Raw genomic sequence first — 7,013 nt, forward strand, 5'->3', positions numbered from 1 at the left:
TCTATTGCACTCCACACTGCCCTTTCCCACCTGGACAAAGGAACACCTATGTGAGAATGCTATTCATTGACTACAGCTCAGCGTTCAACACCATAGTGCCCTCAAAGCTCATCACTAAGCTAAGGACCCTGGGACTTAACACCTCTCCCTCTGTAACTGGATCCTGGACTTTCTGACGGGCCGCCCCCAGGTGGTGAGGGTAGGTAGCAACACATCTGCCACGCTGATCCTCAACACTGGAGCTCCCCAGGGGTGCGTGCTCAGTCCCCTCCTGTACTCCCTGTTGACCCACGACTGCATGGCCAGGCACGACTCCAACACCATCATTAAGTTTGCTGATGACACAACAGTGGTAGGCCTGATCACCGACAACGACGAGACAGCCTATAGGGAGGAGGTCAGAGACCTGGCCGGGTGGTGCCAGAATAACAACCTATCCCTCAACGTAACCAAGACTAAGGAGATGAATGTGGACTACAGGAAAAGGAACACCGAGCACGTCCCCATTCTCATTGACGGGGCTGTAGTGGAGCAGGTTGAGAGCTTCAAATTCCTTGGTGTCCACATCAACAACAAATTAGAATGGTCCAAACACACCAAGACAGTCGTGAAGAGGGCACGACAAAGCCTATTCCCCCTCAGGAAACTAAAAAGATTTGGGATGGGTCCTGAGATCCTCAAAAGGTTCTACAGCTGCAACATCGAGAGCATCCTGACCGGTTGCATCACTGCCTGGTACGGCAAGGCACTTCAGAGGGTAGTGCGTACGGCCCAGTACATCACTGGGGAAAAGCTGCCTGCCATCCAGGACCTCTACACCAGGCAGTGTCAGAGGAAGGCCCTAAAAATTGTCAAAGACCCCAGCCACCCCAGTCATAGACTGTTCTCTCTGCTACCGCATCGCAAGCGGTACCAGAGTGCCAAGTCTAGGACCAAAAGGCTTCTCAACAGTTTTTACCCCCAAGCCATAAGACTCCTGAACAGGTAACCAAATGGCTAACCGGGCTATCTGTATTGTGTGCCCCCCCACCCGCCAACCCCTCTTTTTACGCTACTGCTACTCTCTGTTCATCATATATGCATAGTCACTTTAACCATATCTACATGTACATACTACCTCAATCAGCCTGACTAACCGGTGTCTGTATATAGCCTCTCTACTCTTATTATCAAATGTCTTTTTACTGTTGTTTTATTTCTTTACTTACCTCCACACACACACACACACTTTTTTTTTCACTATTGGTTAGAGCCTGTAAGTAAGCATTTCACTGTAAGGTCTACACCTGTTGTATTCAGCGCACGTGACAAGTAAACTTTGATTTGATCATCACCACCATCACCACCACCAACATCATCACCACCATCACCACCACCACCACCATCACCACCACCATCACCATCATCACCAACTTCACCACCACCATCACCAACTTCATCACCACCACCAACATCACCACCATCAACATCATCACCATCACCACCATCACCACCATCACCATCAACACCATCATCACCACCACCAACATCACCACCATCACCACCACCAACATCACCACCATCACCACCACCAACATCACCACCATCATCACCACCACCATCATCATCACCACCATCACCACCACCACCACCACCACCACCACCACCACCACCATCACCACCACCATCACCACCACCACCATCACCACCATCACCACCACCACCATCACCACCACCATCACCACCACCACCACCATCACCACCACCACCACCACCTCCATCCAACAGTCAGTGGAGGACGTAGATTGCCAAATGGACAGGCACTCTCGCGCACAAGTCTGGGCGCTTACATAGGAATTTTACCTGCTGCTATGATCTGATGGAAATAGAGTGATGGGGAGGGAGATAGAAAGAGAGAAATTACTGATGGATGGATGATGGAGAGATGGAGATGGAGGGAGAGAGATTAGTGATGGATGGATGATGGAGAGAGAGATGGAGAGAGCGAGAGATGAGCGATGGAAAGATAGAGATGGAGATGGAGAGAGAGATTGGTGATGGATGGATGGAGAGAGAGATGAGTGATGGAAAGATAGAGATGGAGATGGAGAGAGAGAGATTAGTGACGGATGGATGGATGGATGGATGGAGAGAGAGAGATGGAGAGAGCGAGAGATGAGTGATGGAAAGATGGAGATGGAGAGAGAGAGATTAGTGATGGATGGATGGAGAGAGAGATGGAGAGAGCGAGAGATGAGTGATGGAAAGATGGAGATGGAGAGAGAGAGATTAGTGATGGATGGATGATGGAGAGAGAGATGGAGAGAGCGAGAGATGAGCGATGGAAAGATAGAGATGGAGAGAGAGAGATTACTGATGGATGGATGGAGAGAGCGAGAGATGAGCGATGGAAAGATAGAGATGGAGTGTTGGAAGCAACATGGCATGCTCCTCTGTGATTTGTTAGCCCCTTAATAATAAGCACGACGAACATTAAATATTTTCAGAGCAAATTGTTGAAGACATCTGGCGACGCTTTCTCCTCTGATGCTCTGATTTGCAGCTGAACGTCCCTCTGGACGGGGTTGGCATGGTAACCCCTAACTGCTATTCGCCGCTGGTGCTGGCTGAAAGCTTCAGGGCCTAGTTTAAAATCCATTTGGGCCTCTATACCTTAGCGCAGGGTGTAGGCCCCCCTATATCCACACTGAAAGTGCTGTAAATCTTTATGCCACATGCGGGAAGAGAGATGTTTCTCTTTGAGAGTCTTGTTTCCGTATGAATAAATCAATGGTGGTTTGACAGTGTGTTTCCCGTGTTTTACGTTGAGGCTCGTTAGTGATGTCGAAAAAAAGCTACGTCTTGCAGGTTGCTGCTAAAATCTGTGTAAATGCCTGGTTGTCATCGGAATCACCCGTTGCTCCTATTTACATAAACCCACCTCATTGGTGTTTTAAAAACATGAAACATCTATGTCAAAGACAAAGCTAACTACACCATTTGATTTGATCTAATTGCACACAATAATAATGATGTAATTGCATACAAATTATGGAGGGGCAGAAGGGTGGAGTGGTAGGGTTGAGGGGTGGTGGGGTAGAAGGGGTGGAGGGGTAGAGGGGTAGAGAGGTGGGGGTAGAGGTGTAGAGGGGGTGGTGGGGGTAGAGGGGAACAGGGGTGGGGTAGAGGGGGAGAGGGGTAGAGGGTGGAGGGGTAGAGAGGTGGGGGTAGAGGGGGTGGAGGGGTAGAGAGTTGGGGGTAGAGGGGTTGAGAGGTGGGGGTGGAGGGGTGGAGGGGTAGAGAGGAGGGGGTAGAGGGGTGGAGGGCCAAGCCGAAGAGTGGGTGTGACTGAAAAGAACAGGGGTGTTTAGGTTTTAGAAAAGGCTCCAGTCTCCTACACACTGTCCCCATGGTTAGCTCCCCACTACAGACCCTGTAACGACCTACTTCAGCTGAGACGAGCCACTCCAGTCCCAGAATTATCTGAAGGGGGACTGCTGTGTTTAAGGAAATGATCTCATCCAGACTCAAACTACGACAGTTGCAGACATTACAATGATTAGAATTTGCATATAGTTTTAGACTATGGTTATTTAAATTTGAGGTAAGCTACGACGAATAGAACAACTCTGTTGAACTGAATATGACACGACAAGAAACCATGGTTACAGGATGTACATTGGAATTGATATTACAACACATTATAAACTGGGTGGTTGGAGACTCTGGATGCTGATTGGCTGAAAGCTGTAGTTTATAACACATTTTACCACGTGGCAGAAATACACTGTGATTACGACATAGCTAGTAATCCCTCGGTGTTAGTTAGAAACGGATTTATCGTGATCTACTATCAATCTGACTTTCACACCTGTCACGTGTGCTCCCTCTCCGGCCTCTAGGTCACCAGGCTGCCTCGTTATGGCTCACACCTGTCACCATCGTTACGCTGTACATGCGCGTCATCAGACTCACCTGGACTCCATCACTTCTCTAATTACCTTCCCTATATATGTCACTCCCTTTGGTTCCTTCCCCAGGCGCTATCATTTCTGTTCCTTGGGTTATGTCTTGTGCGTTGTTCGTGTTACGTGTTGGTTTCATTTATTTATTAAAACACTTCCCTGAACTTGCTTCCCGATTCTCAGCACACATCATTAAAACACCCTTCCAAAATCTTCTGAACTGTCTTTTTAAAGACCATGGAGTCAACCGTAATTCTTTGCATCAAGTGAGTTATTATCTGTTCAAAACCACAGGGGAATTTTTTGGTGGTACTTTTTCAGATATTTTCCTGAAAAATTAGTCGAGGGGGGGGGTTCTACTTAGCTATATGGAATTGTTTTAAGGTCATACGAAGAATAATTTTTCTAATTGATTTTGTATTTTTAAGACACCTTGAAGTATACTTATTTGTTTATTTATTTATTTAAATGTTGGGCCTTACTGCTGTTTGTCCATACAAACACACGGAATAACAGATTCTATACATGGGACAACACATCCCCCTCCCCGCCAACAGATCTCCAGTCCCCCCAAAACAAATCTAAAGGAAGTTTGTTCTGAAGTGTCTGTCCTGTTTCTGAGAGACATAAGAAAGATCAGGAAACATTTGTAAAAAATAAAAAAAAATGTACATACATTTAACCCCTTATTTTTTTTGCACTAAACAGTCTCCATATATAATGACTTCCATACATGTTTTCAACTGGTACCTCTACAGTGCCTTGCAAAAGTATTCACCCCCTTGGCGTTATCCTACTTTGTTGCATTACAACCTGTATTTTAAATGGATTTTATATTTAGATTTCATGTCATGGACCTTCAGGCTCTGATCAGGCCCTACATCCAAACAAGGGCACTGCGCTCATCCACCTCTGGCCTGCTCGCCTCCCTACCTCTGCGGAAGCACAGTTCCCGCTCAGCCCAGTCAAAACTGTTCGCTGCTCTGGCACCCCAATGGTGGAACAAGCTCCCTCACGACGCCAGGACAGCGGAGACAATCACCACCTTCCGTAGACACCTGAAACCCCACCTCTTTAAGGAATACCTGGGATAGGATAAAGTATTCCTTCTAACCCCCCCCCCCCAAAAAAAAGATATAGATGTACTATTGTAAAGTGGTTGTTCCACTGGATATCATAAGGTGAATGCACCAATTTCTAAGTCGCTCTGGACAAGAGCGTCTGCTAAATGACTTAAATGTAAATGTAATGGACATAGACAGAATAGTCGAAATTGCTGAAGTGTAATGAAAAAAATAACTTGTTTCAAAAATTTCGAACAAATGGAAAAGTGCTGCGTGCATACAGTTGAAGTCGGGAAGTTGACATACACCTTAGCCAAATACATTTAAACTCAGTTTTTCTCAATTCCTGACATTTAATCCTAGTAAAGATTCCCTGTCTTAGGTCAGTTAGGATCACCACTTTATTTTAAGAATGTGAAATGTCAGAATAATAGTAGAGAGAATGATTTATTTCAGCTTTTATTTCTTTCATCACATTCTCAGTTGGTCTAAAGTTTATATACACTCAATTAGTATTTGGTAGCATTGCCTTTAAATTGTTTAACTTGGGTCAAACGTTTCGGGTAGCCTTCCACAAGCTTCCCACAATAAGGTGGGTGAATTTTGGCCCATTCCTCCTGACAGAGCTGGTGTAACTGAGTCAGGTTTGTAGGCCTCCTTGCTCACACACACTTTTTCAGTTCTGCCCACAGATTTTCTATAGGATTGAGGTCAGGGCTTTGTGATGGCCACTCCAATACCTTGACTTTGCTGTCCTTAAGCCATTTTGCCACAACTTTGGAAGTATGCTTGGGTTCATTGTCCATTTGGAAGACCCATTTGCAACCAAGCTTTAACTTCCTGACTGATGTCTTGAGATGTTGCTTCAATATATCCACAGAATTTTCCTCCTCACGAAGCCATCCATTTTGTGAAGTGCACCAGTCCCTCCTGCAGAAAAGCACCCCCAAAACATGATGATGCCACCTCCGTGCTTCACAGTTGGGATGGTATTCTTCGGCTTGCTAGCCTCCCCCTTTTTCCTCCAAACATAACGATGGTCATTATGGCCAAACAGTTCTATTTTTGCTTCATCAGAACAGAGGACATTTCTCCAAAAAAGTTAGACCTTTGTCCCCATGTGCAGTTGCAAACCGTAGTCTGGCTTTTGTTATGGTGGTTTTGGAGCAGTGGCTTCTTCCTTGCTGAGCGGCCTTTCAGGTTTATGTCGATATAGGACTCGTTTTAATGTGGATATAGATACTTTTGTACCTGTTTCCTCCAGCATCTTCACAAGGTCCTTTGCTGTTGTTCTGGGATTGATTTGCACTTTTCGCACCAAAATACGTTCATCTCTAGGAGACAGAACATGTCTCCTTCCTGAGCGGTATGACGGCTGCGTGGTCCCATGGTGTTTACACTTGCGTACTATTGTTTGTACAGATGATCGTGGTACCTTCAGGCGTTTGGAAATTTCTCCCAAGGATGAACCAGACTTGTCGAGGTCTACATTTTTTATGAGGTCTTGGCTGATTTCTTTTGATTTCCCCATGATGTCAAGCAAAGAGGCACTGAGTTTGAAGGTAGGCCTTGAAATACATTCACAGGTATACCTCCAATTGACTCAAATGATGTCAATTAGCCTATCAGAAGCTTCTAAAGCTATGACTTCATCTTCTGGAATTTTCCAAGCTGTTTAAAGGCACAGTCAACTTAGTGTATGTAAACTTCTGACCCACTGGAATTGCGATACAGTGAATTATTAAGTGAAATAATATGTCTGTAAACAATTGTTGGAAAAATGACTTGTGTCATGCACAAAGTAGATGTCTTAACCGACTTGCCAAAACTATAGTTTGTTAAGTATATATACACCTGTTCTGAAAGGCCCCAGAGTCTGCAACACCACTAAGTAAGGGGCACCACCAAGCCAGCAGCACTATGAAGACCAAGGACCTCTTCAAACAGGTCATGGACAAAGTTGTGGAGAAGTACAGATCAGGGTTGGGTTATAAAAAAATGTCAG

The 7,013-nt window shown here is 45.5% G+C and overlaps 1 pseudogene; it reads left to right on the forward strand.

Annotated features, from left to right (window-relative positions):
* The window catches only part of LOC123730394 (collagen alpha-1(III) chain-like), a 135,979-nt pseudogene extending 134,196 nt beyond the window's left edge, over positions 1-1,783 (forward strand).
* The last annotated feature ends 5,230 nt before the right edge of the window (positions 1,784-7,013 follow it).

Source organism: Salmo salar, chromosome ssa24 (genome assembly GCF_905237065.1).
Source record: "Salmo salar chromosome ssa24, Ssal_v3.1, whole genome shotgun sequence".
NCBI classification, from domain to species: domain Eukaryota; kingdom Metazoa; phylum Chordata; class Actinopteri; order Salmoniformes; family Salmonidae; genus Salmo; species Salmo salar.